Here is a 27,855-nt window from a genome sequence, read left to right as displayed (position 1 = left end):
TGTTTATTATTCAAGAGTGGATTCTTAACAGCTCTAATCAGCTGATAATCCAATAATACACTCAGCTGAACTGCACTCCCAGCTCCCAGGTCCCTGTTCAGAAAGAACACTTACAGGCGCACGAGTTGATAATAATGACCTGGCAGCCAGGAGCTGGATGTGGAAAGCCCTTCCCCACCATGCTGCCTCCTCCTCCTCTTCAGCTGGGTCTGAGTCAGGCAGGTCTCCCCTTACACTTGCCCCTTCTTCTCCTGGAAAGGAAAGCAGGCTGCTTGGTGCCCCCGTGTTTTCAGCAGAGTCGCGTACAGCACTTGCTCTGAGCTGGCGTGCAGCTGTATGGCTGTGGTGCCCCTAGAAGCCTCATGGAAATGAGATGCCGCTCACTTGGGGCCGTCAAAACATTTTAAATGAAATAAATAAATGGAGAAGAACGAATCCGTGCTGGGTAATTTCCCTGTCTCTTTGGAGGGCATTTTCAATGGGAGCCATTTGAAGCTGCCAAGCATGGCACGGCCAGTCTCCCATTTCAATAATCAGGAACGGTCCCTTTCTCAGGCACAGAGCACAGGCATTCATGTCAAAGTGTCAGGGAAACACCAGAGAGAGACTTTGCAGGCCTCGTGGTGTGCCCCCATGAAAGACAGCATGGTGTGTGCGACTTGCTCCTCACCACAGATGGCCTGGGAGACTTCCTCCATACAGAAATGCAGCCTGAAGAAAGGAGCAAGGGAACGTCTCCAGCATATTTAAACACATTTCCTTGCACAGAAGAACAGGTACTAGCAAGGCAGCAAGACTATACCTTGTGTTGGTGTATTTCCAGCTGTGAAGAGGCTCATTGTGTGACCCTGTGCAAGATGCTTCTCAGGCTTGCAAGTTCCTTGGGGCAATGACCGTGTCTTTACAGTGCCAGCTCAGCGGGGGCTTGGCCTATGATGAGGGCTCCTGGACACAATACAAATAATAAACACAGTCATAATCACGTTATCTCTGTTTCCCTATATCGAAAGCACTCTCACTCACCTGCCCCAAATGGGCACTGTAAGGCTGAATCTATTAAATGCTTTGGGAGTCCCAGAAAAAGGGTAGAGCCCTGCAATGTGTCCTTGTTGTAACTCAAGTCACTGGGGGTGAATATTTTAAGGGGTTCATTTGCCATTATCAGCGTTATTTATGTGACATTGGGTGCTTCTACATGTGATGGGGGTCTAATCCTTAAGGTTTTCGTCTGTGGCCGCTAAATTGAAATGGTGTTTTTTTTATTGAAGCCCACCGTTTCAATTTTTCCATCACATTATGGCAAGGGGCCTGATCCTTTTTTTTTTGTCAGAGCTGGAGCCTGCCCACCGGGCGCTGCTTCCCGGGAAGGCTTGGAGAACAGTTGGATCAAGCCGGGTGCTGTCTCTGAGCTGGGGCAGCCCCTAGCCCGCTTGCAGCCTGTCTGGGCAGCCCTGGGGGTGCCAATGTCATGGAGGGAAGGACCAGAACACTTGCAGCCTAGGGACTGCTTGGCCTACCAGCAACTCACCACCCAGCCCTGGAAGAGGCAGGCAGACTCCGCTGGAAAAAAAAAAAGGATTAGGCCTCCCACCACTTCTGCCTTCAGTAGGCGCCTGCTGAAAAGCAGAAATGGCAAGAGGCCCAATCCTCTTTTTCTGAGGAGGCTGCCCACCTCTCCTGCAACCGGGGTTGGGGGTGGAGGGTGGAGGGGAGCGAGCTGACAACTGCAATGCACCGTTGCAAAGTAAACTACATCCAGATGTAGTTTAGTTTGCAATGCTGCAAACTCATTTAAAACCCCCAAAACTTGCATCACGTGTAATTCGTGATGCCATTAAGCCACACAAATGACATTTTCGTCACGTGTACATTGTGACAACCATCAAGTGTACAAGCACCCACTGAGTGCACACAGCAATAAACTCCAGTGCATATTGCACTCAAGTTTATCGCTCCCAAGTGTGCTGTTTGAACATGTACCCAGGACTGCAGCATGTTAAGCCAGGTCAGAGCAGCCCCAGCTGGCAGGGGGCCCACAAGGTCAATGTGCTGCAGAGGGGCTGGCTGGCGCACGAAGGTGCTCCAAGGAGGGGTTAGCCAGCAGGCAGCCTCCTCACCGAAGTACCATCGTGCCCCAGCCGGCCATGTCAGTGTTTATATGTGCACTGCTGCAGAGTAAAAATCTCTGCAGCAGGACAGTACTCACATTTATAAGTACTACCCTACTACAGGGTTAATTGGTTTCCTATGGCCTAATAGGGCCACACGTGTAGATGAGAGATATTTCCTGCGGAGCTAATTAGTCTACTCAGTAAACATCCTGTATAGAAGCGCCCAGTATCACAAAAAGGTCCCTTTGTGCTAGGTGCTGTAAAGACCTCTAGTCAGAGAGGCCCTTCTTGAAAGAGCTTAGAGAAGGTAGACAAAGTGTGGGAGAAAAGATGTATTAGCCCCACCGTAAGGTTTTGAAACAGAGGTGAGCCCAGACCACCTAATGGCCAAGCTGCACAAGCCCATCTCTCTTCTCAGAGAAATGGCTCTGCTCCAGTCTGAAACCCAGGCTCTTAGGAGACAGCCTACACAATGACCATGCCGCAAGACCACTAGGCCCTGCATCTCACTTCAAAAGCAATTTGGTGTTGGGCAAACAGGCTGTCTCTTCCTGCAGTGATTATGGTATGAAATGTGTTCTTTCTGCTTTTCAGGCAGCTCATCCCTCCTAGGAATCCCTCTCTGGGGAGGACTGTGCAGGCTGATTTGACTGGGAGAGGAAACAGCAGCAAGAATAAAGTCCATCATTGAGCTCTTTATTAATGCAAATGCTTTTCCACCTAACAGCTCTATTAACTGGGTCCCCTAGGACGCATATGCAGAGGGGGAAAGGACTGTTATCTTTAAATGTGATCTCTACTCTTGTCATGTACACCATCCACTTGCTCATCCCACCCATTGCTTTGGCTTTGCTGCTCTCTCTCTCACATTTCAAATGCAGAAATAATAGTTCCTCACGACCCCTGCCTCTCCATTCTGGTGCCTGCCATACAATAATCATACACGCTCCCCTCATCTCCCATGCCCAATTTTTCAAGCAGAAATCCCCCCTACATTTCCCCTTTGCCTGTCTATCCACTTCACTACGTGACTCTGGAGATCCTTCCCTCACCTGCCTGGTTTCCCAAACTGGTCAGTTCTCATGCAGTAAACTGGGCCAGTTCTGTAACAGAGTCTTCTCCTGCATTTTCTGATCAATTATCCTCATTGGCCATGGAACTGGAGTTTGTTTCCCTGTAACCTGGATTTGCAGGACAGGACGAATGCTGAATTAATATAGATGGGTTTCTTTATGTAACTGCGGCTTGCTGGTGTGGTTTTTACCAAAAGGAAATGAGAGAGTGAGGAGGAAGGACTGTCATACTTTATTTACTGAAACTAATATGTGCTTTATTGCCACCAAAAAGTCTACAAATAAGAGATCCCTGTCAGGTCTTGTTATGGACCCCACGTCTACCGTACCTGAGCACCTTGTAACCTGTACTCCTTTGAATACATCTAGTAGTTGGGGAAGTGCATTGTGCCCATTTTACAGACAGGCACCAAACACTCAGTGACTTGTCACTGTTCACATAACAAGTTTGTGACATAGCTTTCATTTAAAAAAAAAAAAAAAAGTCTGTAGATGTTATAGTCCCGGTGATAGCTGCAAATTATAAATCAAATGCAACCCGCACCTGAGCCTGCAGATAGGTTGAAATGATGTGTCTAAGAGGTGTGACCTGCACCTTTTCCTCTCGGTTAACATTTACCCTGGAACCTAATGGTGACAATATAAATGTCAACATAATTAGCTGTCCTCTGCTTGCCTGGGAGTACCGAAGGGTAAAGATGATCTTATAATTCACAGCTGCACAGTGAGAGGCCTCTTATTTGAAAGCCATGGAGTTTGCAATGTCGACAGTGTCACCACTTGATTTTTTCCCAGCCTGAGGCCTGGCCAAGCTGGGAAAGGATTTCCACCCTCAACCAGCAGAAGCAGGAGGTACCAGCAGCCCAAGTTTCATATCCTTGTCTCAAAAATGCATCCCCTTCAGTTCAGATATCTTGGGTGAGGTGAGAGACCATGTAAATACAGAGGGAGATGGCAGAAAAGCCTTTCTGTGGTGTATCGCTTCCAGGGGGCAGGGAGTAGAAATAGCGCTGGGTTTGGCATGGGATGCAGGAAAGATACATTCTGCTCCCAGATGAGACACTGCTTTGGTGACACTGCATGACATTGCGTAGGCCACGACGCTTCCTCGTGCTTAAGTTCCCTCACTTGCGGAAACACAACCAGAGCTCCCCCGCCCAGAGGACAGTCGGGAGGCTGAAATCAGAGGGTTTTGATGTCCTCCGAGAGCAGCGGCTAGAGAAACAGAAGTGCACTGGATGGTTATTGTTAAGTGCAGGCAGAAGGAAGGGAGGAAGGAAGGTTGTATCTGCTCCACGGTGGCTGCATCAGGGAGCTGGAAGCCCCTGCAAATGAAGCTGGGTCTGTCTGATGCAAGTGCATCCTTCCCAGGCCGTGTATTCACCTGCTTCTCCTGCCGGGGACTTTCAGCCGCCGGCGCTGAGAATCCCCACGTGCCTGGGTTGTTTACACTGCTCTTTTTCTCCTGGTGTAAAACTTCTTCCCAGCTCAAATCCCATGTCAGAGCTGAGCTCGCTGGCCTGTTTTGCTTCTACTTCTCACCTCCTCCTCCTAGGAAGCCTCCGGTTACCATGGCAATGCTGCCAGCTAACAGATTTGCAGGAACAAAGTCCACTTCCCCCCTCCCTCCTGCACCCCATCCTCAGCCCAGGGAGGAGGATTTCCAGCTATGCAGGGCATGTGCAAAGGGCAGGTTTGGGCAGGGCACAGGCGGGAAGGAGAGCATGATTCACTTGGGATGTCTCCCTCCTCCCCTCTGCCTGCTCTCCCCTGGGCCTCTGCCCAGCTGGGACCATTGGGTGCGTTTCTTGTCCAAGCCTGGAAGGTATTGCTCCCCTGTCCTTTCTCTGCATCCACATCCCAGCTGGAATCTCTCCCCTGGACTGGCTTCTCCCCCTAGAGCTAAAGTCTGTAGTCCAAATTTATCCCTGGTGTGATTCTACTGGACAGGGATGAATTTGATCTTCTCTGTGCTGGCTTCTTTGCCCAGAGCAACTGGCCAGCTGCAGTCTCTTCCTCTCCTGCCTTGGCCTGTCTCCCTCTCCAGGATCTCACAGCTGCAGTTTCCACTGTCCCAGCCCCTTCCCAAAAAGGTCTCTGCCCGAGAGTTGTCTCTCCCTTTAAGGGACGCTGAGCAGCTGCTGTTGCCCTCTTGAGCCTTTCCCAGCTGCTCTCTTTGCAGACCAGGCCCCTTTGGCATGGACACAAATGCCAGTTTATTAGTTTGTGATGCACTAAATGGTGGGGCACTTCCTGTGGCATTCAGTGGTCCCTCTGCTATTGATGGTTTTGATGACTCCCGCATTCTGCCGCTGCATAGGCAGTGTGATAGCGACTCTGTGTACCAGGGCTGAGAGGCGGGAGCACATGTTTTGTTTTGGTGCAAAAACACAGAGTAGCACCACAAAAGAAAAGACTGTGCAGGGAAAATGCACCACACACACACACAGCACCCTCCTGTCTGCATAGCACGGGCAGCAAAGTTAGTTCATTATTTCTCCTTCTAATGTTTACTTTGGATGGAGTGCAGATCCTAATAGATTGGAATAGCTCCAATGGGGCTCTTCAGCTCTATTGTGTGTGTAATCCCCTCTCTAAAAAACACAGCCCTGCCTGATTATGTGCTTAGGCGAAAAGCTGGAAAGGCTCCAGGGATATCAGTGCTCTTTTTAGAAGAACTAGGAAACACTTGACTTTTAGGGTTGAAAATGACAGCAATAAGGAACCCTTCCTTTCCTGCTACTTCCCTCCCCAAATCTTAGTTGTAATACTGCTTAAATGACATTGGGACCAACATGATCAGCCAACCCATGTGAAAGGGTTGACAACCTGCCCTCCAGTCATCTTCTGTGTGTCAAATCATGGAGATGGAAGGAAAGAGAAGGAAGGGATGCAGCTCATATGTTTGCACAGTGCCTAGCTCAATGGGGTCATGGCTCATAGCTGCGGGCTCCTTAGTGCCAGTGCAATCCAAGTCAGCTTTTGCTACACTTCCGGGCTAAAAGAGTAAATTTAGGGCACGCCTGACCTCTCCAGGCTGTGTTTAAGTCCTGACCTTTCACATGACACCTGCCCCATACTTTTTACATGTCATATGGATTCAGCTGGTCCACAGCAATTCAGCATTATCCCATTACATGCACCAGCAGCCCCTGGGCTCCTACTGTGCAATTTTGCACAGAGCACTGGCCCCACTTTGCATTCTGCAGCAGTATATTAGGCACTCTGTGTCAATAAAGGGACTGGCTTCCTCCTCCCTTCTCCACTGCTGGGAAATGCTGTGATCGGACTTGATTTGCAAGAATGTCCCGTGTTCAAAAGCCTGGCTCATCTTCCAAGTTCAGGGGGAAAGAGAGGAGCAAAACCAAGAACAAAAAGATGTTTCCTACTCTAATGAGATCATATTTAGTGCTTGTGCAGTGCACTATGACAGATGATTGGAAGACAGCGAAGCTATTCAGATAGTATAGAGATAGAGTGCTGTACTCATGCTGCATGGCTTTGCCCCAGAAATGAAGTTTGGTGCCTGGGGCAATGCCCGTATGGCAGCCCGCCCTCACCCCACACACAGGTCCAGGAGGCACCCCCCCACACTGCTTGCCCGGGAATGCATGCAGCAGTGAGAGTCACCCTTCCCCTGTCCCTGCACCCCCCAAACAAGCCACTTGTGGCTCCATCCCAATCCCTGCCCCAGCTGGGCAGCATCTATTGGCACCCCTTTGTTTTGGCGCCCAGGGCAGTTGCCCTACTCACCGCTCCCACCCATCCCCGCCCTGCTCACTACAGCACTTCTTTGCCCATAGTGACCTAAACAAAAATCCTTGGCTTGAGATTCATCAGAATTCAGTCCAGCGGGTTCAGAGAATTGTGATGCTATAGCTTAGTCCCTTCTGGAATATCCTCCCCAAAGAAGCTGGCAATTGTGTTCCCATGCATAACACTTCTTAGCACAGCATGTCAGTCCTGCCCTGGAGATCTCGGTGAGGTTCAGAGGTGTGTAAAGTGGTGTGAATGGACCCTTCTCCTTCTGATGATTTAGGCTGTCGCACAGCAAGGCACTCGAGCACACCCCTAAGTTTAAGTAGGCAAGTAGCTGAATTGGAGCCGGTGGGACTGCTCCCATACTTTAAAGTCAATATAGGCTCAAATGTTTTGCTAGATCAAGTCTTTGGACTCCCTTGTGGTGGGACAAGTTCAAAGTCAGCATGCAAAGGGGAGATTTTCCATACATGTCAGTGAAAATGTACCACTGGGCTGAGACCCCAGATTCATTTGACATCCTGCCAGGCACTGAATGGGCATCAGATGTCAATGACTTTCTCTGCAATGGGATTTAAGCTGGTAAGCTGGAGATGAAACGCCATGTAGCCCATTACCAATCTCCCAAGCCATCCAGTTATCTCCCTAATAACTGTGCTCTCCTTGTCCTGACTCTCTCTGGCTTCAGAGCAGCCCTTCTGAGAAGCGGGGCTAGTGTTGCATATCAATTCCTATAGGCTGCCAAGGAAATTACACCCATTGGCAGTTTGTGGATGTATGGCTCGCAAAGGATACACAAAGAAAGCCCAGCAAGGAGCCGCTATGCTGATTTTCCAGAGTATTCAGGAATTAGTGGTGTTTGTTTGCCGAGGCCATTATCACTGCAGTTCTTCTGCCGCACATTAGATCTGAACCATGATAGTTGTGCCTGCACTGGGTCTTTTTCAGAAATCTGTTCTTAATCAATTGTGTTTCTGCTGCATGCAGTAAAATGCATGCAGGGATCTTCTCCCAGGCCTCTGCTTGGCACCTTCTGCTGCTGTGCAGGGCCAACTACACAGGGGGAAAATGTGTCAGTCACACAGCCTGTGCTGCTCAGTTTCTGGAGCCCCAGCTGGCTGGCATCAAGTGCTCGAAAAGGCAAAGGTAGCTTTCAGGCTCCAGGTATGGGATGGAGAGAATGAACATGGCAAAGCAGGGCTTCACTAGGCACCCTGAATCAAACAGCAATGGGTTTATACTTCATGCAGGATATGTGAAAGACAGTTGAGCTTCTTAATGATTCTGGTTGATCTGGCACTTGGTATTCATAGTGCCATGTAAGCTCTCTGGAGCAGACTGTCTTGTGTATGTACAGCACCAAGCAAACAGGAGTCTGGTCCTGGCCTGGGGCCTCTGCATGCTAGCACAATATTATTGCTACTAATACTTGATGTGCCAGCTGAAAAGTGAGCCACGGTAGTTGGAGGGGGCTCTGTGTAGGCTGTGGAGGTTGTAACCCTTCAGAGTCTTTCAGCAAAGACCCTCAAGAAGGTAGTTCACTGTATGGTGGTTGAGGAGATACTGGTGCTATGTGTACAAGGCTCAGAATTAAGCCAGCCTCCTTGGAAAAAGGATACGTGTGCTGTAGCTGAGTGTGCACAGAAACCATTAGCTACCTGCAGGGCACAGGATGAGAAGCAGCTTCTGCAGAGATGATGGGATGACAAGACTCGACACGTGGCAACCAGTGGGTCCACGCCACCTGCAGGCAAAGCAGAGGCAACAGAAGCAGCTTGAATATTGCCTAAAATATCAGATGCAGGGTAGGGGGGAGACCTGACTTGCAGCTCTGCCTCAGGGCTTGAGGTTGTTGGCATCTCTACTCACAGGATCAGGCCTGAATCCCTGCCTGCGGCTGCTGGTCACACTAGAATTGTGCAGCCCATTGCACCACCTTTGCCTGCCCTCTTGCATGGTGCCAGGCGTTTGCAAACTGAATACAGCATCCCATCCCCTCACAGCTCTGCCCCCCTCCCCTCCTGTCATTCCATGACATAATGGAATCAAATTAAAGCCCCATTTACCAGTTTTATTACCTATTATTTATAATACTCCGGCTCCAAAGTGCTGTTTTATAGAGTGCTTAAGCTGCCATTGCTGGATAGAGTTTGCCATAAATGTCTCCACATGCACAGAACATAATGTCCTCGCGTCGCGCAGGAAAAGGGAAGAGATTATTCTCAATTATTTCATATAGTCTGTTTTATTGTCTTATTGTAATAAACTGTCATACCCTACAACACTTTAAAATCAATAGTTTGCATTAAAAGTAATGAAAAGTAGTTATTAATCCCGCTTAGTGCTTCCGCTCTTCTGTTCACCGCGAAACCCTGGAACAGAGAAAGAGGGTGATAATTATTCATTTTCGATCAATAGGAACATTCTCAAATGCTCCTGTGTGTATCAGTGTTATCATAGCAGTGTGCGTTGATGGTAACTGGAGGTGGGAATGGATCTCAGGACTCCAGTCTGGTGTGATGTTTTTCCCTACCCCCATCTCATGAGGTGCCATCTTCACAATAAACCAAGCAACTCTTCCCCCCGCCCCTGCTCCCCACTCCACTCATTATATTTTAAAATACAGTGCCCTGGATAACTGGGAAAGGTGTGGCTTTGAAACACTCTCTGCATTGGCTTAGCTGTATTCCTGCTAAAAGCAGGTGCTTAGCACTGGTCTGGCTCTACTGAAGTTGAAGGTCATTTCCCACCATTGGCCTAAGTCAGCTGCCATTGAAGTCAAGCTCTTACCATTGGCCTGACTTTGCTGACTAGCATGAAGGAGGATTGAGACTGGCCAGAACCTTGTTAGAAGGAAGGCAGGCCCAACTCTGACCCATTGGGGTTAGTCCAGGACCTGATGATGGGTGTGGACTCAGGCTGAGAAAGGGGGCAACTCATTTAAGGCAAAAGGTGGGTCCTGAGAGTTGAAACAGTGCCACAGGCAGGAAAGTCTGTTAAGGAAACTGAGTCTGGGTAGTTGTGTCTTGGTGCTCTGTTACTAGTAGATGCTCAGAGGAGGGACCCTATGATAGAGCCAGGGCAAAGCAGCTGAATGATGTGCCTCTGGCCACCTGTGTTCCTGCTATGTCTTGTGCCATTTGGGACTTTTAATGGGAATGTGGCTTTCATATCCTTATCAGACTGCAATAAAATGACCTCCAATAGACACTGCACCTCAGCTCTGATCTAAGGCAAACACCTCTTTATCTAGCTTGGTCTTCATAGCCCATTTAGTCATGGGTAATTTAAACACATGAGCAACCAGGCACTGGCATCTGAGCAGAGAGACTCACCAACTCATTTCACCTGGGATACTAAACAGTCATTCTTTTTTACAACAATCTCAACCTGGCCTTGGGTCCCTACTGGTGGCCAGCTCTGTCTCCCCATTGCAGTGCCCTGAGCCACCCCATCCAACTGTGCTCACAATACAAAACAGCAGGTCTTTCCAGAAAAGTGCAAAGACAAAAATATTTGAAACAGCATCTGGGTATTTCTGAATTCACTCTCTATCCAAGACCATTCAAAGCAAATGCCCCTGGACTGCAAATCAAAGCAGAGATTTCTACCACTCCTTTTGCGTTGCTTTCAGAGCTCAGCCCAGTATCTGAAAATAAAGCTGTGTTCTCCTTGTTCCACTTCAGACATCACCAGTTATAAAGATTCTGGAAGCGCAGCTTGGCTGGTCATTCAAATGGTGATGCATGAAGCCATACAGTGTAGCTCTCTGTCTTCCAAGCTACATGGCTCTCGGGGGATGACAGTATAGTTACAAATGCTCTTGGTGCATCCGTGGAGTCAATTGTGTAAAGAGAAGCTGTGGGATATGACTAAGGTACAATTGATGCTATTATTTTTTTAGCTATACTTTGGCTACTATTAACTATTGGCCTGGACTTCAAACCCAATTCTCCTTCCATTTATATCAGTGTAATCCCATGGATTTCCATAGAGTAATTCCAGCATTTCCAGATTTACATGGCTGTAAGTGTGGAAATCAGGCTTATTTATAGCCACGATGTGAAATGGATGCCAAACACTGCCATTTAGACTAGGTGGAAGTTTGCATCTGCTTTGCACTGCTGTCAATGACAGCAGAAGGTACAAGTCCATGGTGAATTGAGTGTTAACAAACAGGATCTGATTTATGGTGTAAACTGGAGAAACCCCATTGTTCAGGCTAGCTGAGGACCTAGTCAATGATCTCCAAAAGCTTTGAGCAGAGCAGACTACCTGAGTGACTGCATCTCCTATGCATTGCCATGATAATTAAAACTAACTGGGATGCTTTTTTGTGGTCTGACAATCTGGGTTTAATGGAAAGAGAATGGCCTCCGCTGCGGAGTTGGTTCCTGCTGGCAGTTCATGAGAACCAGAGTAGAGGCATAGCTCTGGGATGCAGTACAATGTGTTTTTATTTGGGGTTATTTTTGTTTAGTTTTATTTCATGGCAGGATATGAGCTAAATCTTATATGCAACAGGGAGGAATCTGCACACATCAGCTTTTGCATAACAAATATACAGAAGGCTTGGTCACTCCCAACGAGTTTCAACACCTCCATTGCTATTGTAACCAGATCTTGTAAATATTGTAAAGATGCTTAAAACTGGACAAAACTAGGGGTGATTTTGGTTCTGCTGAAGACCATCAGCCATATACTGAAAAGCCAGCAGGCACGAGGGCCTATTCCACTCAATCCCAAATGCTGATAGTAAGAAGGTGGCAGATAATACTGAGTGCTTTTCATCCCCAGTTCTCAAAAAGGAGGCTAAGTACTGTTTTTTCCATGTTCAGGATGGAGAAATTGAGGAGATGATCTGATTTATCCAGGGTGTCAGAGCTGAGAAGAGAATCCAGCTCACCTTGCTGGGGTTATTTGACCCCAGGAGTCTTTCCTGCCAAAAGCAGAGAGGTTGGACTAGATGATCTCACAAGATCCCTCCCAACCCTAAGCTTCTGGGAATCTGTGTGAATTTTTGATCCAGCTCATGTAGTGCAGGCCACTGGTACACATGCCCCCTCACTCAGGTTAGGCAATCCATCTCCAAGGCTGTGCACATGAGATGGCAGGAAATGCCAACCATGTGCAAAGCGGGTTCTCTGTGGCAGCTATACTGCCTTCCCTTTAGTTTTTAAAGTGTATTTCCTATTTTTTTTCAATGGGAAAGCCCATCTAGTTGCTTGGATTTACACCGTCTTTGATACATTACAGCTACAGTGAAAAGAACCCATCAGCCAGCACATTAATTCTGTGGGATGATAGCATCAGTGTTCCCCTACCATCACCCTATCCACATGCACTGCTCCCCGGCAGGCCCATTGTAATGATATAGGAGGAGCATTTTTTTTACTGCTGGTGTCTCCAATAGCCGAGTAATAAAACAAAATAATAATAGAACACAAAATGAGTTATCTTCACCTGGGATTAAAGATTGCAAGAGATTTGTTTATTTTTAATAAAGTCCATTTTCTCTATGTTTGTCAGAAGCATGTTAGTATAAATGGTAAAAGATCAGAGGCAGAAATCCCTATGTCTGTATTCACTGAGGAAAACCATACATAAGGAAAGAAGTTTGTAGACGCAATCCAAGGATTTCAAAGCACTTTCTCAACTACTAAGCATTGCTTTAATCCTATGAGGCAAATACTTTCTATTAAGCATATTTCACAGAAGGAGAAACCGAGGCATGCATCTGTTCTGGCCATGGGTCAGAGCTTCAATTGGGAGAAATGCATATGGGCTTTGGGGGAGATATTCCAGTTTACACTAGCCAAGGGTCTCTCTCTTACCCACATCCACCTACATAATATCGTTCCAGTTCTCTGAGGGGCCAGTGGACTTCGGTGCTTATGGACTTCAGTGAAAATCATGCTGAGTTTCATTAGTGGCCTAAATATAGACTTAAGTGTCTTTTAGCCCTCTGCATTTGATGATGGTGGTTTAAGTGACTTCCCTAGTTTCAGCAAGTCTCTGCAGAGACTGAAATAGAACCCAGATCAATAAGCCGGTTTCTTATCACAAGACTGCCCCAGGGAAGGGACAGAGGAATGGCTAGGCAGGGCAGGAGGGAGGGAGAGGGGAAGCAGCACAAAAGGAGAGGCTGCAATTGTGTTTTTCCAGTGGGCTGTCAGGCTCCGTTGAGGGCAAGGGGTAGTGTCTGTCGCCCACAGGGCAACTGGGGAAACACCCTGAAGGGATTTCCCTTAGTGGCCCTTTGGAAGTAGTTCTAGCAGGGGAGTCAAAAGTAAAAGTCCTCACCCCTGGAGAGTCATCTGTTGTATGTCTCCTAGCCTCCGAGGTAAAACAGCAGAGACCATTAAGAGAGAAGGAACCAGAAAGCAGCAGGGAGTAGAGTGGCAGATTAGTGACAGCAGGAGGAAGAGCAGAAGAAAAGGGTGGCGTAGAAACAGAGGAACTGAGCAGAAAAGAAAGAGAAAATTGCACCCTGCATATACATGAATAGGTGCATGCCTGGCCACATGCATGTGAATGCTGACACAAAAGCACATATGTGCAAGCACACGCACACAATTGAGATGCTAAACCTCCACGAAACCTACTCTCTTTGGTACTTTTGCCTGCTTTCTTCCTCTCCTCCAGTGTTATGTTGGAGTGCGAGTGCCCAATACGTTATTATGCGTACTGTAGCAGTGCCTGAGAGTCCAAGTATGAAGCTGAGTCACCCTGTGCTAGGCACTACAGAAACAAGGAACCAAAAGACAGTCCTTGTCTCCAAGAGCTTGGTATCACACCTATTTTAGTGGCCTAATTAACGCTCAGTGCCCATGCCTGCTGCACTGGTGTCTCATTGAACACAGCCCCATCTGCAATTCTAGAGCAGGTGTATTTTCCACATTACCCTTACCATTCACTTCCAGTCCTATCAAATAAATCACAAGCCACTGAGGCAGTAAGTGCAGACTGGGAAAGGTGCTGGCAGGGTAAGGGGCACTGCTATAGGAATAGCCAGGTTGGAGGTGAAAAGAACAAGTGGGACATGCTGTTGTTCCAGCTCCGAGTATGTGGGGATTGAAGACCAGTTAGTGCTGCATACACCTGAGCATGTGTGCAGAGAAGGGGGAACGGAAAGTGCTCAGTGCAGAGTGACGTGGGGCAGGAGGCTGGGTTTTTACATAGGCTTTAATCTGGTTTTGACATTATCTGAAATTAAAATCGAGCCTGACATGTGGACAGTGGCAGAAATGCATTACACCTCTCCTGCCAATACATAATCCCCTTCTAATTCCCCATTTTATTCAGACGAGGGATGGTTTAAAGGAGAGGGGAAAAAATCTTCCTTTTCCCCTTTGCAGATGCCAGCTGCTCCAAGGCCTGTTTCTGCTTTCATCTTCTATGGATCCTCGCAAAGGAAGCTGTGACCCTATGTCACAAAACAAACCCTTGTCCAGCAGGAGAAAGAAGCCTGATCCACAGCATCTCTACCAAGCAGTGTGTCCAGAGGCCAGGCCATAGGTGAGAGCAGGGGCACGGTCAGCTTTACTAGAGAAAGGAATGGGGAGGTAGAGACCTGAGCCCCGAAACAGGGAGCTGTAGATTAGTGACATACACCGATCATACCTACCCCTGGGTGGGTAAACGTACCTGTACCCCAGAAGCAGTATGTATAGGGGCCCTATCACCATCACATCTGAGCATATGATGATCTTTTGTTCAGCCTCATAATACCCCGGCAAGGAAGGAAAGTGCTTATTTCCTCATTTTACAGATGCAATATTAAGGCACAGAGAGAGGGTAAATGATTTGCCTGAGGTTACATAGAAAGTTGGTTGTCGAGCATGGACTCAATCACAGGTTCCTAGTTGCTTGCTCTGTGTACCACCCTCACATGTACAGCAGCACTCGGTGGCAATGCACACACTCCTGCGCATGGCATACTAACTGCAGCACTGCCCTTTGCGCACTGAGGCTACTCAGAATGACCTAACACACTCTCTCCTGCAAATCCAGAATAAACTAATGCTCATATACATACACACATGTGCACGCACACACACACACACACATGCACACACACACACACACACGTACACTCACACAATATTCCTTAACTTCCACCCCTGCTTATGTTCTTCTGAAGAAGCAGTCAACTAGACCGACAATTTGTAAGAATTACACGCTCAAAAAAAGCCCGATCTACATGGCAGTCAGCCCAGAAGTAGCTGAGAGGTCAGTGGTGACACTTTTACATATATGTTGATCATACCCGCTGCAAAAGAAAGATGGTGAAATAAGTCAGTGGGGACTTGGATATGGAGATGTTTGCTGTTAGGTCACTGGTTCAAACCCAAGCCAGAGCAGCACTTACCAAAAACAGGGGAAAGTCAGTATTATCAACAGCAGCATGGTGACCCCTTCTAATGGATCTCGTCTAAGGTCAGCTCCCAATATATAGCTGTCCACACATGCAAATGTAACTCTTCTACCACAGCGGACAGTGTCAGCAGAGAAGTTGTGGGTTAAGTGACCCATAGAGATGTCATTAACTGCTGTCTCCTGCATATTGGCATGTGCCCAGCAAGTCTGAGACGTGAAGGGTCCCTATTGCTGCATGTGTCATGCCTGTCCTCTGCATTAGGAAAGAGCATCAAACCATCACCCCCGCTTCACCTCTCATTTGAAGGCATGTAATCATTGGTGAGTCCTGTCCATCAAAGGGAAATGCCTAGATCAACCTACTGGGGCCATAAGTTGTTTTTCATTTGGTTTCCTCGCCTCTCTCATGAAAGCTTCTGTAAGAGAAAGAACTGCTGGAGATCCCCCTGCCTCAGCCCCATTCCCTCCCCCCTCCACATACTTTCTTGTTCTCCGATTCTAACGCAGCCCCTGACCACGAATGAATGTGGGTAAAATGAAATGCGCCTGCGAGACTGCAGCACAATTCAATTTCAGGGCCATTCCAGCCAATAATGGCTCTAAACAAAATATAATGAGTAATTCACATAGTAATATAGGCCTAATTACATTTTTGGAATGGGCTTTTCTCTCATTCCCTCCACTCCTCCCACCCCAGGCAGCGCAACCAAAATTGGAGAAAGAAAGACATCCTTCTTTTGACACACCACCAGGGATGGGGAGGAAATTGAAGAAAGAATTGATGAAAATTGCAGAGAATTTTGCCATTTTTGTGGAACGTTGTTCTAGGCATCACCCTCATACACGGCGTAATTGATTTTCCGGGGAACTCTCAGGTGCTATTTTTTTTCCAATTTACTTTTTGAATTTTAAGTGAATTTCATGCCAGATAGACAGCCCTGCACAGTGAAGCCTACTATTTTTCCACAGATTATGTATAGAAGAAACAGTAGGACGAACTCCCATACAGGCTGCCCTACCACTGTGCTTGAGTCTGGCTCTATGCTGCACGTTATTACCCACTAGGGGGGACCTAGTGCTGGCTGCTGACAGAGACGCCCCAGGCTTAGCTGCATCATTGTTCTGATCCGATATCCATGGATTGTAAGACCAGAAGGTCTAGCGTGACCTTGTATTTAGTACAGGCCATAGGACTCTGCTGTTAACTGCAGTTTTAACTAGGTCATGTCTGTTACAAAGCATCCCATTTTGATGTCAAAATTGCCAGCAATAAAAAATAACACTCCCTCCACTCCTGCACTGTGAAAGTGAGTCATACTTGACAACAGGCAGCCAGTGACCTCTCTTTCAGGCAGCGTTCATACATCTGTCCAGATGGCATGGCTGCAGTCAGCCAAATGCAACCCCCAGTTTCATCCGAGTGGGCTATACCCATCATCTCACCAAGTGAGATGGATAACCCACCCCACTGCCAGTACCCCAGGAGGAGAGAGGCTGTCTGCAGTAGGGAGCAAACCCCAAACCTCTGGATTTTAAAGCAGGAGCCTTCATTGCTTGAATCAAAAGCCCCAACTCTGTTAGCTGAAGCAGTCGCAAATTCATTCATCTTTATATGCAGCCCAGCCACCAGAACAAATGGGTGTGGAGTCCACATGTACCTTTTCCTACTACAGCTGACCCCCATCCATACCAGGAGGATAAGAGGCTACACTGCCTGTTGAGCATGGCGGAAAGGAGGAGTGTTTAACAACAGCTGTCACATACCGTCCATTCCTGTTTTATAGACCCAGCTCATAGTTTTTACTGAGACCCCCAGCCAGTGGTTAAGTGGGAGGATATGGCTCACGGTGTGGCTGGTCCAGTAAGACCTAAGCTGACGGCAAGCACCCATTCGAGGCTAGCAGAACACACTCACAATCTGGGCTGGGTTTGAACTCACTGTCTGGCAGCAAAGAGGTCTGTCTTTCTTCATCAATCCCAAAGCCACCCAAACACCATTTTTTGCTACTGGCTTATTGTCAGACTGCAGAGCCAGCAAGCATCTGGGCAAGACCTGCTGAAGTTGTTGCCCTAGAAGTCTGCAGTCCATTTTCCTTTAGATCATCTGGACAACAGTCTTAAAGCCTCTGGTCAAGCAGAAAGGGCTGCAGAGAAGGAGAAGTGTGGAATGGTAACATTAACAAACTAGCACTGCCTGAACATGTTACTCCTCTAAATTTTCACTGAACTTAGAGAGGTGTCACAGCACATAGCTGTAGGAATACCCCAAGACTCAGAAAGGTTTCTTTTTTTCCCTTCCTGCAATAATCCACTTAGGATTCAGAGGTAAAGTGCAGAACTTGGTAATGCACAGTTACTGTTCTGTGCCAGGTGATTTCTGCAGATGTTTCTAGCAGCTGCGAACCAAAAAAGAGCAGTATGCCAGCCCCCTGAGCCATAGACAAAAGTGGGAAATTAAGAGAAATGAGAGGGCTGGAGTCTGTTGTTACAATCTCTTATACTATGGTACCACAGGATGATTCACAAAGATGTAGAAAAATGTCTTTTCTCCAATAGGCCTGCTGTCTAATGTAAGCAGTTTCAAGTTAATGGTTAACTACCGGGTGCAAGGGTTGGTATCAGCAGTGCATTTCTGTGTGAAACCGTATATTGTACCTCAGGTAGCATCTGTCTGTGCCTTAGGTTCCAGATTCAGTGTAGCTGCAAAGTCCCTGCTTGCAAAATGATGTTCACCAGAGATGGGATGAACATGTTTGCACTGCTCTACAACCAAAGTCCAGGCTTTCTAGACACTCCATTACCTTCATGAAATGTTCTCATAAAGGACACAATGCCTTCTTTGTGGCTGGTCTGAGACTGTGCAGGGGACTCTCCTAGGAACTCCAGGTCATCACTAACCCCTCCACCTTCTAATCCTTGCTTTCTCTAACATGAACACAGAGCAAAATAGGGGTGTGAGTGGGTGTGTATATGTGTGTGTACATGCATGCACACAGGCATAGATATATCTATTTTTAAAAAGATCCAACCCCAAACACTCCCCTGCACCCATTTCTTCCTCTCAGGAGAACAACCACAAGACAAATAGTGGTTACATTGCCTAAGACGCAACTTGAAGACTCTCAGATGTCACAGCAGTGTAAGGACCTCTGGAGGACAGAGCAGAACAGAACAAAACACTGCATGAGTTCAGGGTGATTTGTCCCTTATTAAAGAGGCAGTTTCCAGGGCTTTTGTTCACGGCTTTCCCCCACTGAGATTCAGTTCTCTCTCTCATCTGGGCTCCTGTGTCTGGCATGTGGAGGCAGGGTGGATGGGGCATGAGTGCAGTTTGAAAGGTAACAACTTGTTTTTCTTTTGTGTTCATTCCTTCCTGTATCAATTACTGCAACAATCTGCCTTGTAACCTTCCCAGACAGCTAGGGAAAGGACAAGTAGGTAAACACACACACACACCCCCCCCCCCCCGCCGAGTAAGAGCTCCTGTTGCTGCTTGCTGGGCTAATGACTAGAAGAGCTAGCTTAGCCAAGCACCACTGGAAGCGCAGGTGCAGCTGGGGACCCAAGGGGCTTGCCCATCCTCAGAGGTCCTTTAGTTTAACTAGATGTGTGGTTTTAAACAAAACCAGTGCAAAGGATTTTGTGGAGTTCTCACTGCAGTTTTTAAGACTGGCTTGTTTTGCTTTAGCTAAAGTTGATGGGGGGAGACTTTAAGAAAATATGGAATAAGGTGCATTTAAACTGAAGGAAGAATGTCAGCACAGCAGTTTGCACCTGTATAACAAAACCCAGGTTTAGTTTGGCTGACAAATGGCTACAGGTTTCTATCTTCCTAGGGGGTTAAGGGCAGGATGAAGTTGTTTATAACAGTTCTGCTGGTTCTTGGGTTCCTTGCTTCAAAATGGGGAGGTCTAATTTCAGGTCTAGTTCTTTCTCTCTGGTATGGCTTTTCCTTTGCTCTTGATAAACTGGGTAAGGCACCAGCTCTCCATGACGTGTACCTTGTGCTCTTGGGGTGAATGCAGCAGATAGGGGCCTTCAACTGAAGGAAGAGACCTCACTTTTATTCCTGATTCTGCTACTGGCCCGGTGTGTGACCTCTCTGGGCAAGTGTTATCTGTGGAATGGGTGCATGGAAGTTCTGGAGGAGGTGGCTAATTTCCAACCTGAGCTGCAGTGTTTCCTTCCCAGAGCTCACCATAATTATAAATTAAATAGCTATCTCTTGACTGATGGGTGGTTGTGAACTCCCTCCTTTTTCACTGGTGGCAATGAAACTATAAGAAAGGTAGGACCCTGAAGCTAATGGTCCCTCTGCAAAGGGAAGCCAGGTGGGGTTTGGCCTAAGAATAAGAAGATGGCTGAGACCCCTCTCCTGTTACCTGTAGAGGGTCCTGTTAGGAAATGACCCTTTATAAAATACACCATGAGGGTTTAATATTGTTTTCCAGGTTCAGATGTTTCCCAAGACATTCTGAATCCAGCTATCCCATCCATCCCCTTAGGTATGGGAAGGCAACTTTGGGGGAATTGTCCAGCCCAGATCCTCATATGATAGTTAAACACAAAACTCCCATAAAAGAGTACCTAAAAACTTTTGAGGACTGGGGCCTTTCTTCCTGCAGGGAGGTAGTAGTGGCACCCGTGCTTTGGTTTAGCTACACAACACTAAGCGCTAAGATCTGTAGCCACACCACTGCATTAATTGCAATTCATGTAGGTAACAGAGTATTGTCCCCACTTACATACATTAAAATGAAAGAAGAGTGAAGTTGCTCAGTTCTGTAATCAAGTCTATGGCAAAAATCAGACTCCTATCTGCAGCCCTGAACTCTTGGACCACCCAGCTCTATGTCTGCCAATGACCTCCGTCCCCTGCCTCCTTTGAACAAGATCAGATGGAACAGGATCCCAGCTCCAAGGACTTCTTCATAGCCAGGCCCAACTACGCTTTGAAGGTTAAACCGCCTTGGAATGAACGGGCAGGAGAATTATTGATGTTCATGCCTTTGCTGCTGCTTGCATGGCTGCATACAGTTTCCCAAAGCCAGCTGTCAGCATGCTGATTTAGATAAGGAAAGCTAGCTCCACTCAGCAAAAATTGCTGTGAGCAGTATTGATTTTAAAAATAAAGCTGGAATGCTCTGGAAAGACCCTAAAATTCAAAGAGCCCACAACTTCATAATGTCCCTGCACTTAGTGCTTTCACTGGGAGAAGTGGGGTGTGGAGTAAGGAGGACACAAAAGCTATTTGGAAAATATTCCCTGTTCTTTGTACCATCTGAGATGCCCACTGGGCAGACCATGGGCTCTGTGTCAACCCACGCATCCCCAAGCTTTCAAGTTCCTCCAACAGAGCTGAACAGCTAGCTTTACTCTGCCTTTTCCCCCACTGATTTCTCCAGCTCCTTCATCAGCTGCTGAACAGGCTTTTCTCCTTTCAGTCATGAGATGTGGTTTGCACAGTCACTCCTTTTCAGCACAGACACCCACTAGCATTGTTGGAGATGATCCCACACTTCAGCCTGGCATTTGAGTTTGTTGGGTACCGGACAACTTATAACTGTTATTCTTTTCTCCAACTCTTGGAGCCCTTTTGGCAAACTGTCCTCTCTGACACATGCACCATCTGGTGAGTCTTGCCCATTTCCATGCTGGGATCACCCTGAGAGAAGCTCTACTCCCGAGAAGTCAGAGAAGGACGGGGCCCAGAGATGCTCATGTTGAGAACCCGCACTTGAGCCTCCTCAAGCTCAGGCTAACCTGCCTGATCTCTCTTTCAAGCAAATGACTGTCTCTGTTTACTTGTACCTGCTGCCCTTTTACAGTCATAACCACGTTACCTGCAGCTGCACATAGTACCCCTGCTCCACATTCTCACAGGTGCCAGATTCATGCCAGGTGCATTCAATGCAAGCTTCCCTGCAAGTGATTCTCTAAGGCTACCTGCTGTCCTGTTTCTTTCCTGCAGATGGTTCACCCCCATCAGCACCAGGTCTCTCTCCTGCTCTGCATTCTAGTGTAACCGACAGCACCGGGGTGAAACACTTCGCACAGATGGCAAATTATCCCTCCCAGCTGCTCTTAACTGACATAGACCTTCTCCAGCTTCATCGCGCTCAGTCCCAGGGCTCCTCCGCCTCTGTGCTGCCAGTGCACCTCAGTGCCAGATGCAGGAAGATCCTAACCCTGCAGGATACAAGTGAACTCCCAGTGACGTTAACAGGCTTTGCTGGGAGTCTGAGAGCAGAGCAAGGGGCCTGTGGGGAGCTTTTTCTGCAAGTCCTAGGGAGTTTCCAGTCTCTACTCCATGCCCCCTCTTTTCAGCTCATTGGCTTCCTTTCCTTTCTGCTTTTATCCCATTACAAGGAGAGGTAACAATCACCTTGGGAGGATGCACACCACACAGGGCATCACTACCCACATGGCATATTTCACATCTGTTCTTCATTTCTCCTAGCAAAACAAAGTCGCTTCATCTGAGAAGCTGTTTCCATGGCACGGCCCTGGTTACCTAACTGCTCCAGGTGGAGCTAGCAGTCCAGGTGCAATGGGAAACATTCAGGTGGGCTCCTTAGCTTTCAGCATCCAGCTTCAATGCTGCCCCTACTCTCTAGATCCAATCAGCCCCAGAGCCCAGAAGGATGCCTGCCCTCTCCATGCACAGACATTTATTCTTCGCTCCCTTTTGAGAGTGCTCCCCCTGTAACAGCTTGCTTCTGTTTTCCTGTTAGCTCCCTGCTAAGCTCCCTAGGTGCATGGATCCAGCAGGACAAGGCATTTTGGGAGTATATGAAATGGTTACAAAGCATTTCTAGTTACAGCTGAAGCAGCCCTTTCTCCTCTATTCAGGCTTGCAATACTGCCTCTTTCCCTGAGGTAGCTGATGAGAGCCAGATGCTCAGGTGGTGTAAATTGCTGCTAATTAGAGCTAAACAGATGACAGAGGTTTCATTTTATGGAAGGGTTTGAGATTTCAAATTTAGCTGCCTTCCAATTAGGAATGCCACTTAAACATGTTTGAATTCTCCATAAAGGAAAAGCCTGGGATGGGGCAGAAGAGGGGAGTTTGATTTCGGTTCTTCAAAATACTTTGGGTCGACTCTAACTTGATTACCTTGTGTGATGTTACAATAATAAAGTAAAATTAAAACCCCTTGAAATCAGAAGCCATTTCCAAATGGGGCAGGGAGGAGAGGAAAGGAAATGTTTTGGTTTAAAAATGTCACGCCGGGATATTTCACCATTGTCAGAACTTTTATTTCTCCCTGATTTTCTTCCAGAATGAAATTTGGGTCAAATCAAGCCAATTTTTCCAAGTTTTCTGATACAGACAGAACTGCCTTTTCCAATGGCATATGATGCTCTAGGCAGCTCTACCCCCGATGGCAGTAGGAAGACATTGGTTTACGCCACCTGAGGATTTGGCCCTTGTTGCTTGCCATGGTGGTGCTGTCCAGGGAATCGCATGTCTGTCATTAACGATTAATTCTTGAAATCAGTTCTCCTTGCTCCCTGATTCTGCTGGCTCGGTGTCAGGATGCCTGCAGCCATGGGGCTGGCCTTCAAGGTCAGTCTTTCTCCTGTTCCCCTGCCCTTGCTTTGGATGTGGTCCAGAGCCCAGATCCATTCTGGCGACCATAACTTCCTCCCCATTAGCCTCTTGCAGCAGGGCACTGCTGACAGCTCCCCAGTGTACATTTATGCCAAGCGTGTGACACTGTGCCCTTCACTTGAATTTCTAGCCTCTCAGTTGATGATGCCCTTGAGAGCTAGTTTCAAATAACCTTGGGCAATGCAAAGCATGTGCTGCTCCTCTGGGCACCCTCTGCCTCCCATCTCCATGGTGGGTCAAAGCACCACTCTCTGTTTACTCAGATAAGTACAAACCTTGGAAAAACAATCAAGATATGCCACTCATTAAAAGAAGGGATCTGGGGAGCAGTGAAAATTACCAGCAAAACAACTTGAAAGCCCTCCCATTTTTTTGCGTGTTTCTTCTTGGTTTCTTGCAGATTTGAAAGGTCACCAGGAGCTAATGAACCTCAGATAGCAAAGCTGTCTACTGTTTGTTTGTCATTTTGAGTTTTTCTGGTTGATTAAGATCCACGCTGGCAGCAAGGTATGAAATAACAAGTTCCTGTATGCACAGAGAGGTCATATTTCCCATCCTGAAAAATGCAGAACTTGCAAGGAAAAATGGTTCATCCCGACCAGTAAAGGGAAAGACCGCAGACATAGAAATAAAGATTTTTTTTTCCGTGTGAGTAGCTTTCCTCTGCCACCTGATTTTTTTATTATTATTATTATTTTCTGCTTTGTTTCATATTTTTCAGTAAATCAGGATGTTTTTCTTTTTTTCTTAGAAGTAGAGAAATTGAATTCTCAGTTACAGGCATAAATTGCAAATGAAACTCACTCAGGATAAAGCTCAGGGAATAAATAGACATCTCTGATGCATCTCATCCAGTCCCTGCCATCCTTGCTTCTCTTCTTTGTCCTATTACAATTCAGCTGTAGGCAGGTAAAGCATCCATTACTGCATTTCTTAAGCACTTCCCAAGTAAATCATACCCTGAAATAAGCCCTATTGACTCTACAATGCCAGTCACTTTGCAACCTCACTTGGTGTTGTGCTGAACATGAGATGCTTTTGTCCCAACCTCAGTGTTGCCAACTATCATATTTTTTGAGGACTTGTTTTTGGAATGAATCATATCCCAGCTCCTGAAGTCAAGTGATTGTATTTGAAAAACAAACCCTATTTCACGCCCTTCTGGCAGTGCGCACTGGATACTTGAATAAAAGAATCTACTATGTATTATTAGTATTTTTTTCTAATCTCATGATTTTTGAATGCTCTCAGTTGGCAATACTGTGATTTGCAGACACTGATGAGCACCCACCACTTGTGGCTAAGCCAACTGAAGTTGGAGGCACTCTGCATTGTCTTAAAATCAGGCCCCTCTAAGGGCTGTTGCCTGAAGTGGGAACTTTCTGTTTCCACTTGTACCTCAAAAATAATTGTCTCAGGGAGTGAAAAACTTACTCAGTGAATGCCTCGCTGATTGTTGCTAGACCCTCCATGCCAGCTTTCAGGCACTTCAGGAAATTTGTCAGAGATACGATTGGGCTCTCATTATTCTGCCGCTCTTGGAGCACTGTGTTCACCAGTGGAACTGAGTGGAAGGCCAGGCAAGTTTCCAAGTGATTAGTAATTTTGGGTGCCCGGTTTTGGACATCTTAAAAGGGCACTGATTGAAGGAGGGTTGCTCAGCGCTGTCTGAAAAGCAGGCCCCTTTAAAGTATCTCAGGCAGCGTAGTACAGACCTACCTATGCTCATTTTAAGCAAGCTAGCTAGGTAGCTTTAAGCAGTTCTGCCCAGCTAAAGAACCCCTAAGGGAAGCTGGGTAAATACTGGGACAGTTGGCCTGTACCGTCACTGTGACAAAACTGGTATCAGTAGCAGTGATGAAAGTTAGCTCAGGTAAGTCTATATTGCCCTGCAATCACAGCAGCAACTCTGATACAGGCATGATATTTATCTCAGTTAACGTCCATGAGACCTAAAGTATAACAAAACAGTGACTGCAGTGTAGACGTATCTTCAGGCTGGGCAGTCCAAATCCATATTTACTTCTGAAAACTTTGGCCTTAAACGCAGTAACTGGCTTGACTTTTCTCAAAATCTGAATACACATCAGTGACCTAAATAGATGAATCGGCTAGAAGATTTGCACCTCTGTAGATCAGACCCTCTTTCACCCCTTCACAAACCATGGCCCCAGTGCTACAAATAGGAGCTTAACTTTACCACTGTGAGTAGGCAGAGTGAAAGGGCCAGTTGTTTAATCACGCACAGTAACACTGCACAACAGTTTAGGCTAGGGAGCAAAGAAGTATTCTCTATTCAGTTGAAACGGCAGGGTGGATTGAGGCAGACAGAATGCAATTATCCAAATTACAATTTAGCCAAGACATAAATCTTTCTGAAATAATAATAACACTTAGCACTTATATAGAGCTTTACATGTTCAAAGCACAAGTGGTAATGTATATGTCAAAAACGTTTGAACTTCAAATAATTATTAACCACCAAGGAAACTGCCACAGCTGTGGCTTTCTCCAACTGTAAGTTACATAAGTAGCTTTTTTGTAGAGAAACTTTACTCAAACTTTTCTCTCTCTCAGCCTGCAGCAACACCAAACTTTCCTCCCCTCCCAAAACCAAGTTTAAAAGGCCATCAAAATGCAACACACCTGCTTTTTGCCTGCAAAAATGGTTTTGAATATCAGGAAAACAAAGCAACTATCATGAAGGCTAGGGACAGAAGTTACACATAAACCAGTTTAAATGACACATAAACCAGTTTAAGTGCTCAGAAGCTGGATTAAATCTATAACAGAACTGAAGTTCAGTGCACATAAACCATGTTCAAAATGACCAAAAGTGGTTTAGGATAAACCTGCTTGGAAGTAGTATCAAACTTAATTGATTTAGGTCAAACTGGTTTATGGAACTTCTGTCCCAGACCCCTTCCTGGTTGAACTTAACTCACAGTCTCCCAGCATCCCAGGATGCTTTGCATCTCCTCTGCAAATACCCTGTGCACACTCTAGCATATTTTGGCTAGAAAAAAACTCACATAGAGCCTTTCTTGCATTTGAGGATTACTGGAGTGTGCAAGCTACCTGGACAATGTCCCTTTCTCCCATAGACCAAAGGGGTGGGAGAAGTTACATAGGCCAGTATGTGCAGTTGGCCCCTTCAGGTTTCTACCCTTTTTTTAACATGGCAGGAGAAGTGATCTGGTCTTGAGGATATATAGTGTCTTTCTGCACTAGTTGGGACATCGTGCGACTTACTGCCACATGAATTGCTCACCTGAATCCCGGTGGTTGCACGCGTAACATTTAGTCAAGTGAAATGGCATGTAGACAACTTGCTCTCTGCCCAAAACAATGGGTTTACCTCGCCTTTCAGAGAGTGGGTTAAAACCCCACTGAGCATCCCACCCTTGCTAAAACTGCCGAGGATGTTTAGAGTATTTTCTAAAGAGTATAAGCAGACAAGGTTATTTGGATAAATCTGATATCATTTATTAAACCAACTAAAATAGTTGGGAAAATTTTTCTTTGCAAACTTTCGGGTACAAACACCCTTCTTCCCGAAACACCTTTCTTCCTGACACGTTTCTTCCCAAAAGCTTGCAAAGAAGAATTTTTCCAACTATTTTAGTTAGTCTACTAAAAGCTATTGGATTTACCCAAAGAACCTTGTCTGGCTACATCCTTAGACCAACTTGGCTACAACCAACACCAACCAACCACTATAGCAAGCATATTGCTACTCTTACTACTCCTACTATTATTATTATAAAAAAAATTACTCATTAATTTCTCTCCTCCCTGGACAATTGCTGGAGACATAATTCATTTCTGCCACTCTGCTTTTCTACAGCAGCAGTGATGGCCAATATTTTGTGCACTGATGGTGCATCGGCCAATTTGCCAAATGCCCCAGGGCCTATTTCTCACTTGTATATCTGCATACATTTTCATCCATTCTGGAAAAAAGATATTACTGGAGATATGATTGTGATTCAGCGTGAGTCTGGAGTTTGCAAGTTTCTGGGCAGTCAAGCCCTGATTCAGCAACGTGCTTAAAGAGCCCTTCCACCAGAATCAAACAACTGCCTAGCATACAGGATGTGCTTTGGTTTTAGCACAGCCACCAAAAGAATTAAAAGTCCTAACTCACATGCATTCATGCCCCTTCCTGCTTTTCAGTCTAGCCCTTCCCTGTTGTGAGCAAGAGTGCAGCATTAAAAGGTAGAAAAAGGAAAGACACTAGGATGCACTGGGGAGGAATAGAGTCACAACAAACCCCTGAAATCTCTTTTGAAAAAAGAAGTAGTAGCGAAGCAACAACTTTGGTTTAAATACCTTTTTCTAGGCACAATTAAACAGAACAGGCTGCTTGAACTTTCCCTGCGGCAGGATCCCAGTGGGGTTAAAGCTTTCTGAACTTGCACTGGCTAAGTTTCTGTCTCTCCTTCTTTCTGTCTCTCTCCCTGTCTCTCTCAGGCTCAGAGCTAGAGGGGAGACTGAGTCATTTGGTTAAAAATAAAAACACTGCTATCTAAACTTTAATGGCTTTGTTTCTTGTTGCTGCAGGCAGTGGTTCATATGCATTCCAAGCAGCACTTTGACTGCAAATGTACCGTTTTGGAAGCTATTCCACCTGAAAAATAATATCTTTCATCTCCCTTCCCTGCACTGTTGTGGGGCCAGGAGCACATCAGTTCTGGCTTTCACAAACAGGAGCAGTAATTGAATGGAGATGGAGAAAGAGCTGGAACAATCCTGGGGGCAATCCTGATTGCCACCTGCCTCAAGCACCAGCAGCAATGCAGCAACATGGGGTCATCACTGACTTGGGTAGGGATGGCAGGTGTGGTGGTACGATGGGCATGGCTTTGAGCAGCTATTGTGTCAGCACTGGAAGAGAAAGCTCTCCATGTATTGTTGT

At 46.6% G+C, this 27,855-nt stretch overlaps 1 long non-coding RNA gene across 1 annotated transcript; it reads right to left on the bottom strand.

Moving 5' to 3' along the window:
* LOC132244546 (uncharacterized) lies at positions 1-27,368 on the bottom strand. The gene is made up of 4 exons (XR_009456106.1): positions 27,270-27,368; positions 8,602-8,687; positions 803-945; positions 1-251 (listed from the first exon to the last, which is right to left on the bottom strand). It is a non-coding gene; the product is annotated as an uncharacterized LOC132244546 (long non-coding RNA).
* Positions 27,369-27,855: the final 487 nt, after the last annotated feature.

The sequence above is a fragment of the Alligator mississippiensis genome, chromosome 12 (genome assembly GCF_030867095.1).
Source record: "Alligator mississippiensis isolate rAllMis1 chromosome 12, rAllMis1, whole genome shotgun sequence".
Taxonomy (NCBI): domain Eukaryota; kingdom Metazoa; phylum Chordata; order Crocodylia; family Alligatoridae; genus Alligator; species Alligator mississippiensis.
The sequence above is the reverse complement of the archived record's forward strand: the minus strand, read 5'-3'. Positions and strand labels throughout refer to the sequence as shown.